Genomic DNA, 14,404 nt, shown 5'->3' on the forward strand with positions numbered 1-14,404 from the left:
TTAAGCAAAAGCAAACAGTGAATTCAACGCCTATAGATAACTATATATATATAAATATATATACAGGCGTTGGTTAATTTAAACAAAGGAAAGGGCCTTTTGTAATCAATTTTCGCCGTTTATAATTCAATCGCTTTCAAAATAACTTAGTATTCCACAATAAAGATAGTGCTTACTTATAGCCAATATAATTAGGATGAGATTAAATAAGTCAATTCAACACTCGAATGTTAATAATATCAATACAATTATTGTTACCGTTACGAGTGTATGGCGTCTTAATACATTCATTTTACAAGTTTTGATTACAAAATAATTACCCGAAAACCGTCACAAAAAGTAACAAAACAAAAAGCAATTAGGAATAATGAATAAAGAGTTATTTGAAACGATCAAAATGATACCTACTTCTGTATGGGCTCTGATATTCTTATTACGAATTAAGAATACAATAACGTTTTATACATACAAAGGTAAGATTTCTTTGTATTCAATTCTCGCCGTTTCTAATTTAATTTATTTCAAATTAGCACGACCATTCTTCAATAAAGGCAGGACTCACATATAGCCAACATAATTAGAATGACAATAAATAAGTAAATTCAACTCTCGGATGTTTATGGTATCATGGCGATCATTGTTATCAATAAAAGTTTTAATTACAAAATAGCCATCCAAAAACTGCACAAAAAATAAATAAAACGCCATTTAAAAAAAAATTCACCAACTTATTAGCCTACAGGGCTTTTTTCAATCATTTTTTGCCGTTTGTTACCCAATCACTTTTAAATTAGCATCATGGTTCTTTAATAGAATTGCGACTCACGCGTAGCCAAACTAATTAGTGTGACATCAAATTAGTCGATTGACTGTCGGATTTTCACCGTATTAAAGACCAAATATTCTAATCAATATAAAGTATAGATAGGGCGTCTCATAAATTACTTTTGCCAATTAAACTGTAACATAACCGCCAAAAATGCTGACAAAATAAAAACTATTTACTTATTAAGATTAAAAATAGCTTTTTAATTTACACAAGGTATGAGGGGCATGTTATAGTTAACTATTTCTGTATTCTTACACAAAGCGGCCAAAATGCAAGTTTAACTGATTTAATCATTGTAACCTGTATAAAACATTTTTTTTAACCTTTGGCAATCTTGGCATTTTTTATTGACTACTAACTTCAATGAATTACCAATCAACAAACAGAGTTTTAAAACAAGCAAACCCGGCTGACCCTGTAAATTCATCAAAGAATGACGTCAATCGCCTTCTGGATCGTGACCCTTTTTAGGCACAATAAAACATTTATCGCGCTGTAAAAGAAACGGAATTTGAACGAAAACGTCTGTGGACCGGAAGGCGTCGAAGACTGATCGAATCTGTCAATCAATAATGCAAGCAAGACAGGCTAGAACAGGGGGCAACATGGCATTTTGAGACAGTTTTCGGTCTTACATAATAATATGGCCCGCCGCCACAATCTACCGTAATCCCCTCCTACTTGCTTACTACGTCAAATAATAGTGACTGTTAGTTATTCTTTAGTTTTTTTGTTTTCTTTGTGTTTTTAAACACACATATGTGTTTAAGAACTGTGATCTTAATGCAGTTCGCTGGGCATAAGGCCATTCTGTCGGATGTGGGCAAAAGCTTTTGGATCTGCCCAAATTTCCTTCCGGCGCCCAACCTAATTGCCCTTTGTGCGTACTTCGGGACAGCACGTATCGTACATTGGTGGGAAATGCGCCAATGTTTTGTCCTTTAGGTTTGTTTCTTAACTGCAGTCGGAAGAGGCTAGACCAGTGCTTCTCAACCTTTTATGGCGGCACCCCTATAAGATTTTTCTTTAGGTAAATCACTAGAATGTCACAATCAACGGAACTAGAACAACACACATCAACTCTACGCAACGTAGGAAGTTCTAATTGGATTTATTTCAGTATGTCTTTACAAAAAAGTTGTAGAGTTGAGCAAAAATCAGATTCTTTGAGATTCTCAAATATTTTTCGGCACCCTTAAGCATTAGAAATGGCACCCCAGGGTACAGCGGCACCCCGGTTGAGAACAACTGGGCTAGACTATGTCACTTGAAAATGCAAACTGAATTTTGATTGCATTGTTAATTGAACTACAATTTTATAGAGCTCAACATAGTTTTTTTGTTAAACAACATTAAATTATAAAGTTTGCGAGGTGTATTACTGGTATGCTGCGGCAGCGGAAAAAGCCACTGTCACAGTAACTAAACTTTCCTGTGTCGAAATTATACCCGTACATTTAAAAATTAAGAACACTGATTCGGCGAAATGTTCACATTAACAATTACGCAATTTTCAGCTTTAAACGGGCGTATTAGAGTGACAAACATCGCTAATTTTGATTGACATTTCTCAGGAATTCCCGTCTAATTCTAGCGACCGTTTGGTTCCGTGATGTGGCATTAAATACGAGCGCTAAATGCTACAGTTATTTTGGTAATGGAGACGCATTTTAACCCGAGTCGTAGCTAAATCGATTGCAAACCGTATGACGCAAATATATTCCTAGTTCCAAAATTGTCCGCGAGGCAATTTCTACACGCGATTAGGCGATGATTTGAAACCATTACAATCAAATGGATCCAGTGTAAAACATGTAAGACAATATTAGATTGTTGGCAGTGTTGTAAACAAGTCATTTAAAAATGACTTAACTCCCAGTTAAGCCTTTTTCAAAAGTCAAAGTACTAATCAAGTTATAATTAAAGCAAGTCAAGATCATGTCATAAAAAATAAACGTTAAACTATTAAAATTGGGAAACTAGCTCGATTACGAGCAATACCTTACCAAAAAAGTGAGAAACGCTCAACATTTAGCCAGCAAATTGTTTTATATTTACAAATTACGATATATAACCCAATTTTGTCCGAAACACTTGTCATTTTCCCAGAGGACTTAACTCAAGCCATTTACAAACACTGACTTGAATCATTACAACACTGGTTATTGGACGTGTTGTGTGTCAAGTTTGGTCAAAGTCAGCTGTTGTCGTGTGCTTTAACTAAATTGAAAAGCTGATTTTCTGGTTAAGCAACCTGTCGTCTGGCGCTCAGAGACAAAACAAATCAAGTTAATTAGCTCTAATTCTAATTGCGCAAGTGATCAGGCGCACAAGGACAAACAACTCTTTATTGCTTTATGTGGTTTTGCCACAGAATACGTTTTCTCGTTATTAACGATTTCCCAACCGAGGCGAGTCAAACTTGTGCGCGGAAATGTATTTTCGCAGTAAATATAACCAGTGTTGCAAACAAGTCATTTTGAATGACTCAAGTCCCAGTCAAGTCATTTCTAAGATAACTTAAGTCCAAGTCAATTATTTTCGAATAAATAACAAGAATAAATCAAGTCATTATTAGAGCAAGTCAACTTAAAATTAAGTTCCGATATTTTGTACAAAATGTGCCGCGATTTGATCCGATACCATATGACGTAAATACTATGCTAGATAAATTATATTGTGTCGGACGACCACCGATGCAACCAATTGACATCAAATATCGGTTCCGATCCAATATTATCGGACATAACTTCCGATAACTAGCGCAGATCGGAACCTACCCCAGCGATTTGTAAACTTGGGTGACGACAACTAGAAACAAATATGCCTTTTTTTAATTGTGTAATAATTAAATTTAATCGTAGCTCAGGTTTTAATCTAAATTTAAAGAGCCTTTGCGATTTAAATAAATCTAAATTTAATTTAGGAACACTAAACACGGATCTGTTGATTATCTTCAGTAGAAAGAGAGTGGCCCAAATAATAGATAAAAGATTCATTCTTTTATTAGCAAACGTTTCGGCAAGTGCTTTTGCCATCATCAGTGCAGTAAGTGAGACTAAGATAAAAACGAGTCACTATATGAAACGTTTGCTAATAAAAGAATGAATCTTTCATCTATTATTTGGGCCACTCTCTTTCTACTAAATTTAATTTAATTTGGGAAAACTGAAATGATCATTCAAAATGAATTAGTAAAGCGGTAAATTCTAGTTTTTAAATTCTGTAGACGAAGGTCGAATAATCTTCAGTCGCACATAATTAAGCAACAAGCGCAGTGTTGCATGCAAGCGCCAGTATCAGGCAGAACTCTATTACATCGATTTTGCTACCCCCTTTAACTTTCGTGTGCTGTCGATCTGAATTCAGCACAATGATGCCACAAAGAACTCGGCCACTAATAATCTTCAAACCCACAATAGGTCTCGGAAAAAAACACATGAAATCAACCTTCGCCCTCTGTATAATTTGGCATCTATGAATTTTTATTGTATTACTTCGCGGAGCATGACACCTTATTATGTCGATTGCATGCAAACCTGCTATTGGCGATGTTCCCTCGAGAGCGGCCACATACAGCTTTAAATGACAGACTAATTTATAAACCAAGCAACAGAGATCACAGCAAAACAATTAAACTACTAAATCTAGTCAAAATAAAACAATACTGTGTAACGCCAATAACCGCGTTAAATTTACAATTGACGTAATAAAATTAACATTAATTCTATTATAAGATTTATACAGTGACTGTTGTAAAATACCCTATATACATGGGTACACTATGCACGGATCTGTAATGTAGCTTGATAATAAATTGCAAAGCCTTGTATCATATTCAACTAATGTCATTAATTAAAGATGATACTTGTTCGTATCGAAGCGTCCCAATCAAGATGCTGTCGATCTACTCATCCTTTTTGGCTTTGCAATTCATTATCAACCCTATATGCAGTTCAACGAAAAGTGTATACAGTTCGACAAATATGCTTAGTAGCTTTGTTTGCTGGGAAAACAGTATAGCGCAGTGGTTCCCAACCTTTTGGCTCTCGCGATCCCCTGTATGACTTTTCGGAAACTAACGCGACCCCCCAAATTAGATGTAACAAGCAAACCAGGGTCAATTAGAGTCGTGTTCAAAATGGCAATATTTTCGCTTTTCTAGACGGATGGTTCTTAAATTGGACACGCATGAACGGATTTACGCCAAAAGTATGCACAACTATAACTAAAATTACGGTAACGTTTAAGCCATAGTGGTTCTCAACCGGGGTGACGCGACACGCTAGGGTTCCATTTCTAACGCCCAAAGGTGCAGCGAGATGTTTCCAACTATTGAGGTTTCTAGTTTTGCATTATTAGTGAGTTTTTTGATACAATTTTTTGTGCACGATTAGAGTGCAATAAATCAAGAACGGTTTTCTAACCTTGTGCACAGTTGGTGATTGGTGTGTTTCAATCCCGTTTATTGTGACGTTACAGTAAATTGCTGAGTGAAAATTCTTGTAAAGATGCCGCGAACTATTTATAATTTCTGTGGGGTGCCAATAGCAAATAAGGTTGAGAACCACTGGTTTAAGCGTTCAATTTGAAATCAGCGTTTTTGGTAAGCGCGTTCATCGCAATTACATCGGTACCAAGCGCTGCTATCCCGTTCTTTCGATTGTTTTTTAATCCCAATCCGACCCACAATAAACATCGCTGGCTAATCTAGACAGAGGTCGATTTGCGATTGAATTACAACCTTAGCGTGTTATCATTAGGCGCGACCGCGTACCACAATTAGACCGATTCCATTTCACTGGTGTCGACCAAATTGCGGTTAACAACGGCATGGGACCCGGTAAAGCGGAAACGGGAGAGTAATTTGGCAAATAAGGCGTATTAGCTGCTCGTTTTGTGCCGTTAAGCCGCCAAGGGGCCCGCCAATCACGCTCGCCTTACGTGACACTTACAGAGTTCACGACCGAGCGGCGAAATCGCACCGAAAACACTTGGAAAGTAGCGAACGGCACGTTTTTGAAGCCACTTCAAAAAAAGCTGCTCGTTTTTAATGCAATTTCGTGCAATTTTGGCAGAGTTAGACACGAACACAGACGGATCAGAAATGGGGACCGATTTCCATGGCAAATGGGCTGTCAAAATGGTCTTTAAAACTGGGTGGTCTTAAAAGTTAAGCCCGTGAAAAGCTGATGGGTTGACGCGCTGATGGGTAAACGATTTGTTGACTGTTTTTAATGCTCAAGATTTTCAAATTGTACGCAAAGGAGACGCTTTACTGCTTTTTCGAAGAAAGAATTTGCACCTGAAAATTATAGCTCAAAAACGGTTAAAATGCAACCGCGAAGCGCTGAGTTCTGCAAATATGATTTTATGTTGTTGTGTTTGAACAACAGATGCTGTTTTTTTCCTCGTTATCTTCTTTTCTGTCGTCTGCCTCAGCGGTATATATATATATATGTAGGCTTACTTAGAATCAATGCCTTCCGCTATGTTTAAAATGAATAAAAAGTTATTCGAAACGTTTCAAATGCTACTTTTGTATGGGCTTTGATATTCTTACTGCGTCTTACTACAACCTCCAACTATTATGCTGTAAAAATGCAGTTTTGATGCGCCTTAAATAGGGTTAAAAAGGCAAAAACTTCGACTTTGAAGCAGATATGTGGACTGGTCTGCCCCAGACTTGGACAATTAGAATCAATTACCTTTTCGCAATTCGATTAGATTTATAAATTACTGATTTCACGCAAATTAGAAGGTTAACTCAAAACTTAAACTAGAATTGCTTTCATCAATTCACAACATTTTTTATTATCAAATTTAATTTTTTTTAACAAGAATGTGTGTGGTTTCGCACGGCTTAAGGATGTATAATAATTAACCTAATCTGGTAAAAAATCGCTTTAAATGAGAAACTGAAAAACGCTTTTGGACAAAGTAGCGAGCCATAGTTCGATAACCCTGAACTGGACAACTAAACCAATCTGTTGTGAAATTGTTGTTCCGGTAAAACTTTGTTAAGGTAGCAACGTTTCGACTAACTATTGATTGTCCGAATAGTGGCAGCAACAGTATATTAATACTACCTATAGTGGTCCAAGGGTGCCCGAACAGGTGGTCAAAACGTTGGTACTTCAGTGAAGTTTCGCTGAAAGAAAAATTGATACAATGCCTTGCTGATCCAGTATATTCATTTAAACTATATCTAGATGTCCAAGGGTCGTTTGCCAAAGGCACATGCGCACCGCTCATAAAACCGCTGATGTGTGCAAACGGCTACGTGCAGAAGTCTCGTGTGCGCACTACACGTCTGCAAACATATTTACATCGTTGGCAAGTTGTTTTCAACCGCGCATAACCTACAGCTTAGTGTTGTAATGACTTAATTTAAAGACTTGTGTTGAGTGCACTAAGTCTATGTTTTCAAATGACTTGATTTGGCTTAAGGATTTTGGACAAAAGAGTTGACTTGACCAAGTTTTCTTGACAAATAACGTGGCTTGACTTAAGTCTTTCGAATAAATGACTTGGGCTGATATGAATTTCACAAACATTTTTATTTATAAAATTCGGTTCGTTATTCTACTTTTTGGGCATAAAACAATTCGCGTGCTGTTTAATGCGTTATTTTCTTTTCTTTTTTGTTAGTTGAGCAGAGCTATTGCTCATAATCTGACGAGTTTACCAATTTTAATAGTTTAACGTATAAAGGACTTGGAATTGACTTGCTCTAATTAAGGTATTTTGAAATAACTTGATAGGGACATTTCAAAATTACTTGTTTACAACACTGCTTTGTAGGAAAGAACTAAAAAAGCCCGAAAGTAGAAAATAGCTTGACACGGTTAAACACAAGACCAGAATAGTATTAAATACAGGTTTACAAGACTGTTGTCGCCTTTTATTCGCAAAACACGAAACTAGACTGTCGGGAAAAACAGCACCGACACACATTGGTGTAATTGCACCTTGCGCCGGCCCTATTAGCACTTAATAAGGCAAGTTAAATACCCGGTTATGTAGGAAGACGACTATAGATTAGGTATTTATCGCGCTGGTTCTACATATTCAACCCACTTTTCACGACACAAACCTGTAAATTTAGCACTAAAGATATGATTAAAGTCACCAGCTATTTCATACAATTTATATAATGAGCTACTATACTACTACAATTGAGCCAGCTTAGTTTTGGATGTTCTAAAAGCTACAGGCTAAATTTTCGAAGCGTGCTTACTTATTTTTGCGCCTTCCGCTAAACTGGCCTGCAGCAATAATAAATCACACAAAAGTAGCTTAAAAAAGAGATCTATAGTATAGGATTTTAATCGCCATACAAACTATCTGTTGTGAGTTCTACCTGAGCACGTCAACTGTTCTTTTCAATCAACAAGCGATCAAATATATGTATATTGTATATAAGGCACCAATTACCAGAAACACAGAACCAGTAGCGATTCCTTCTTTGTATTTCACCTGTTTTAACCAACAAACAATCAAAGATTTATACACAAAGCACCGTTTACCTGACATCAAATAACCAGACTGTAGTTCCTGCCAGTTGCCTATATACGTAATAACTGCCTACAGTCCTGCTATAATCGAATTGCCAGCGGAAGAGGTTTGACGTGGGCGACTGGGCAGAGATCACTTCCGCTATTTCGCCGCTGCCCATGTCTTGATTACAGTGTAACCTACCGGTATTGGGAAGACTGCAGGCCTTTTGCGTTGTACTGTTGACTTCAGCCACTGATTTTAAATGAATTGACTAGAATCTTTTGAGCAAAATAACTCAATGTTTAGGCAATGATTTACATTGTGTTTTTAAATGACTTGACCTGATTTGGACAAACGACTTGACCTGGACATTGAGGCATTTGGGCAAATGACTGCTTATAGTCTGAAGTGTTTTATTTAAAACAATTTTGCGTAAGTCCTTAAATTTTAATTTAAATCGACAAAATTCTAGATTATCCAGAACAGAGATACATTCGAAACGTTTAAAGTGTTAAACAACACTAAGTAAATGAAAGCATGTTCGAAACCCTTACAACTACTTCTATATGGGCTTTGATATATTACTGCTGTAGTATTTGCAATCTCTTTTGGGTAAAGCTGAAAACCGTCTGTCCAAGCGTGCAATCAGCACGGCACCGTTCGCAGGTGCAAAATTGCTTCAATCGTTTGTGAAGCAGCTGGTTTAGTTGACAACCCCTGCCAGCTTAAATTGGCGGAGAGAGGATTTCCTTTAAAGATGACGGTATAACTTGGTGGAAGCGTTCTCCATGCGTTCATCAAACTGACGTTCTGCGCGTCTGTGGTTGTGAACTTGACAGGTTTTCTTGCGACTAGTGATTCAGCTAGTGCGGAAAGCGTACGGTTAAGTTTAGGGAAATTCAGAGGGTAGCATTAAAGGGTCTTAGTTCGAAAGAAAACTGCACGGCCACGGTTTCGAATTCGGTTTTGGATATTTTTGGGGGCTAAAATAAGTTATAATATGCTGGCCACAAGCAGTGTTGTAAACAAGTCATTTTAAAATATGATATAAGTCCAAATCAATTCATTCAAAAAACAAGTCCAAGTCAAGCCTTTTCAAACAAACTACAATTTTCTGGCTTGCTCTGCTTGCATCATAGATCGACAGATTCGGCGAGTCTGCGATGGCTTTTCGGTGTACTATTGATACGGAAGCCGTAATCGTTGGTCCTAAAGCTACTTCCGAGGGGCTAGATCACAGATGTTATTAAACACATATGTCTGTGTGTGTCTTTCATCTAACCGATAACTTTGATTTAAGTTCTTAATAACCTATTGTAGGACTGTGTTGCTCAACATTTTTTGCTCCGACCCAAATGAAAAACATAAGAATAAAAGTGCAGATTTCACCCTACTCTCTTTACTAAACTTTTTGCAAATGAACAAATAAATTAAAATGTAATTAAATTTGCTCAGAACCAAACTCAATGAATCTAACCAAGTGAACTCATTGCAGTCGGCGACCCAATCAAATATGACCAACCCCAAATTTGGGGTCACGACCCATGGGTTGAGAAATACTGGTGTGGGACAAGCGTACACTTTTTGCTTTAAATATCTTATTTTTGGCAATGTGCTTTTTGTGTCACGCAAGTGCAATCCGACTGAAATTTTATCTACAAGTGCAAACGGTTTGTAAGTTGGTTCAGTAAGATCCCAACGCAATTTATTTATCATTTCTGAGGGGTGCCGCAAGCCATAAAAGGTTGAGAACCACTGCTATAAATTTAGTCAAAATACTGTTTTAAAGGTATTGCTTGTCAGCTTGCGCGAATTAAAATTAGCCAATCTAGGTTGATAGCCGAATTTGTTTTCAAAAACTAAACAACAAGTATAGCATCGTATACAAATTGTATTCTAACGTTGACAAGCGCACGTACGATCGTGCTTCATCAGGTCAAAGGACAATAAAATCAATTAAAATACACAAAGCAAGCGCGCAGCATAAAACGAAATAAAAGGCACTCGGTCAAACTGTTTACAACACACTCATTTGCTATTACGCGCACGGACTTGCGTAACAGCGCGTATCTGTTCATTCTGTTGGCTGTTAAACAGTATATTGTGCAATAAAATTAAATTGACGAATGAGTGATGACATCAAACTTGTTTTACAGTGCATTTTAGTCGATTTTATTCTTACTTTGACCTGATAAAGCACGGTTGTGCAAAAGCTCATCATCTTTAAAATGCAATTTGTGTACAACGCTATACTTGTGTTTTGTAAATTTAACAACGTTTTGTTTTTTAAGGTTTGTTTTTATGATAAAGGGTAAAACTATTTTTAAATCGAAACTGTTATAAAAAGGCAAACAGCATAATTTCTTTGCGAACAAAAAATTGAGAAACTAATACGGTTTGAAGGTCGTTTTAAGTTTATTTCAAACTTTTTTTAATTTAACTCTCAATATTTAACATTAAACAAACCTCAGATTCAAACAGCCTGCAAACAATTATATTGCAAACGACAAACAACAATTGAAAACCACACGACTAAGTTCCTAATGCCCATGTCAAACAAAATAGCGTTCGGGGGGAACAAGTGATTATGCATTTCGCGGAGTTTTTGTAAAACTAAAACTGCTTTAAATTATATAGGCGAATGGACACAGCTTTGGAGCATATGGTTGGAGGTTGTAGTAAGACGTAATAAGAATAAAAAAGCCCTTACAGAAGTAGGGAGCATTTTGAACTTTTCGAATAAGTCTTTATTCATTGTCAACAGAGTTATACGAAACGTCCAAAATGTTACCTACTTCTGCATGGGCTTTGATATTCTTATTACGTCTTACTACAATGCGAATGGATACAGCAATATTTTTGAATTTGTAGAAAAAACGCCGGTTTCGAAGGAAGAAGATCGATAATGTGCGGGTTGATGAACTGTGTGATAAATGAGTTATTCGTGCCATTTCGAACGCAAGCGTACAGCCGAATAACACGATCGCATGGACCGCGAAAAAACACCGGACGGACATTTTGCACGCGCTGACGCACTTCCTACCACAGTTTGCGTTGACCCTGTGCATTATGGATGTCCGCTAATATCGGTTTGGAACCGATAAACGAAGCTAGTATCGATACTCGTCCGATACTAGGGCGGTATCGGTGCTGATCTGACATAAAATGCGATTTTTGCAGCCCAACGTAGAGTTTTCTACTCTGAATAAATTCATTATTATAAATCCGAATTAAACCTGCTTTCAAAGTTAAATTAGTTTGTATAGGACACTATTCTAGTAATGTCTAGTTTATTTTTTGTTTGCCCTGAAATTAAAATACACAAAGTATAACAAGATACAAACTGATGCAGGACGCGGTCGGAGCAGCGATCTGTCCAATTGACCTTCAAGAAAACACATTACCGCGTTTACATTGTTGAATGTTGCTTGTTTAAACGTGTTAATGGCGTCATTCGGTATCGAATCCAACGGCCGTTGCTTTTCTCCGTAATATCGGGTATCGGAAAAAAATACAAAATATCGGACAACCACATCCCACTGTGAAATTCAAGTTAGCAGCGGCACTCAAGAAAAGACGCCGCCGCTCGAATTTCAAGCTGTGTTCTTTTGCCAAAGCAAACTCACTGGTCTAACTCTGCTTCACCTTCGACTTATATCACATTTCAAAGCACGCACGTATGCCGAAAGTGTCGTTTTTCGTTTAGGCATGTTGAGCCTAGGTTTGCAAATATTTGAGAGCATCAAGTTATTTTAGTGCCCCTTTCGAAAACCGACAGTATAGTATTGAGTTACTTGGGTCATGGACCTGACTGGAGTCCACTCGAGATTGGAGTAGATTGTTAACTGTAATGTTTTAACATGCATGTTAAACAGTAATGACTTCACTTTCTATGGCGAAAACTTAACCTGTGACATGACCTGATACTTTTTGCAACTGAAATTACTGTAGGGCTATAGCATATGTATATTTTAGCAGAATTTGTTGTTACTTCTTTGGAACAAAAATGTCCTCCGAGGTATACAAAAAATGCCCCTAAGTTATGTATTTTGACTTTTTGTGTCGTTTCGACATAAAGCTGTCAAAATCAAATAACTATTTACAGCAAGTTAAATCAAATGACTATATTTGGCAATCAAAGACAGAAAGCTGGCGATTAAGTCTTGTTTGCTGTCATTTTTTGCCGTTGCTTTTGCATGCAAATAACTAATTCAGTATAGTTCCCGACCCTGGCTCAAACGACTCTTAGAGAAAACTAATATATTGCAGCACCGCTAGTATAGCATTTCTATTGAGTGGTTTGCTGTTAGGTTACCATAAACGAAACCGGCTCGAAACATACCAGCTTTTGACACAAACTAAGAAAATACAATTTAAAGTAAAATAGCTTGGAAAGTCAAAAGGTTTGAGTATATCGATATCATCTTGATGAAGACGTTTCAAATTGCATTTCATTATCAAGCTACATTACAAATCAGTAGATATGGTGTACAAAATTTAAATTGTTTGCAAAATAATCGCACGACGCATACAGACAGATGTATCGAGTTACTTGGTACTTTGAGCAGTATAAAAAAGCCCAAGAGTGTCCGTTTGTGAAACCACTAAACTAAAGTATCCAAACAAAGGTGATTTTTTTAACAACAAAAATATCTGAACAATGGTGCGTAATGGTTGGAAGTTGTAGTAAGACTTGGTAAGAATATCAAAGCCCATACAGAAGTAGGTATCAACATGTTGAAAATGAGAAAAGAGTTATTCAAAACGTTCAAAATGATACCTACTTCTGTATGGGCTTTGATGTTCTTATTATATCTTATTATATCTGAAAAAATTGTCCCCTTTTAAAGCGATGCAAAAATATGTCGAGCCCACTTACCTCGGACTATCGCGTTTCACGAAAAAAAAAGAACATCGCCATTCCAAAACACGCCCTCCGTCACTTTCAAAACACCGTTGGGCCAAAACACGTGGCCTAAATCCCCCCCGGGCGGTTTTGGCGCCGCTCATGGCGCATTAGTGACGCACGAAGGGCCCGCGGTGGTCCCATCCATCACCCTTAACGCCTCTTACCCCCTCAGGGCCCCAATTCGTCTTTCAACGGGCTCAGACGCCTTCGTCAGCTGTAGAATGACGCGTAACTGAAATGGACCTGTCGATATCTTCTGCCTTGGAAGGTTATTACAGGGGCGCGATTATGTGCATTAGGAAGCTATAGCTTTTCTCTCGCTATAGTATACGGTATTGTGCCGTGAAAATTAAATAGACGATTACGTGATGATTAAGCTTGTTTCACAAGTTGTACGCGTTTCTACGCGTTTGTGCCATGCCCATAACATTGTGCATTTTAATTGTTTTCTTCTTATTCTGATTAGACGAAGAACGGTTGTGCGAAAGATCGTCATCTTTGAAATACAGTTTGTCTACAATGCTACTTGCTTTTTTACATTTAACCAAGTTTTGTTTTCAAGGTTGTTCTTGTGATAAACGGGTGAAACTTATTTAAAAACAAAACTGTTTAATTAAAAGCAAACAACATATTTTGTTTTGGCAAAAATAAATTGAGAAACCAATTATGGAGGTTCGAGTTTTTAAAGTTCAGTATGTAATGTGAACCTAAAAGTTTCAAAAATGTTGCAAACATCAAACAGCCAATACAAATCACATGACAGCAGAGTTGATATTGCCTATGTCAGAAACAAAACAACGTTCAGGGAAACACAAGTGATCATGCATTTAGCAGAGTTTTAAAGACCTGTTTATCAAACAAATTTGAAAAGTGAAACGGTTTTAAGCAATATAGGTGAAATGCACGGAATCTTAAAAAAACTTACAAATAAACACTAAATAAACACTGAATAAACACTGATGGATTATAAGTGCGTCAGAAATCTACACCTTGTCTCCCCGCATCCCCATCAGTATGGATTAGGTTGGGCAAGCAATGATTTTTATGAGTAATATGCCTATGCAGCTGCCCGCATTCGAATGACGCGAAATGCAGTGAAATCGATTTTTTCAATTTCCCTTTGAACACTTTATATCTTTACTGTTTTTTTGCTATGCTAATCAAGC

This window comes from Ascidiella aspersa, chromosome 8 (genome assembly GCF_963924565.1).
Source record: "Ascidiella aspersa chromosome 8, kaAscAspe10.2, whole genome shotgun sequence".
NCBI lineage: Eukaryota > Metazoa > Chordata > Ascidiacea > Phlebobranchia > Ascidiidae > Ascidiella > Ascidiella aspersa.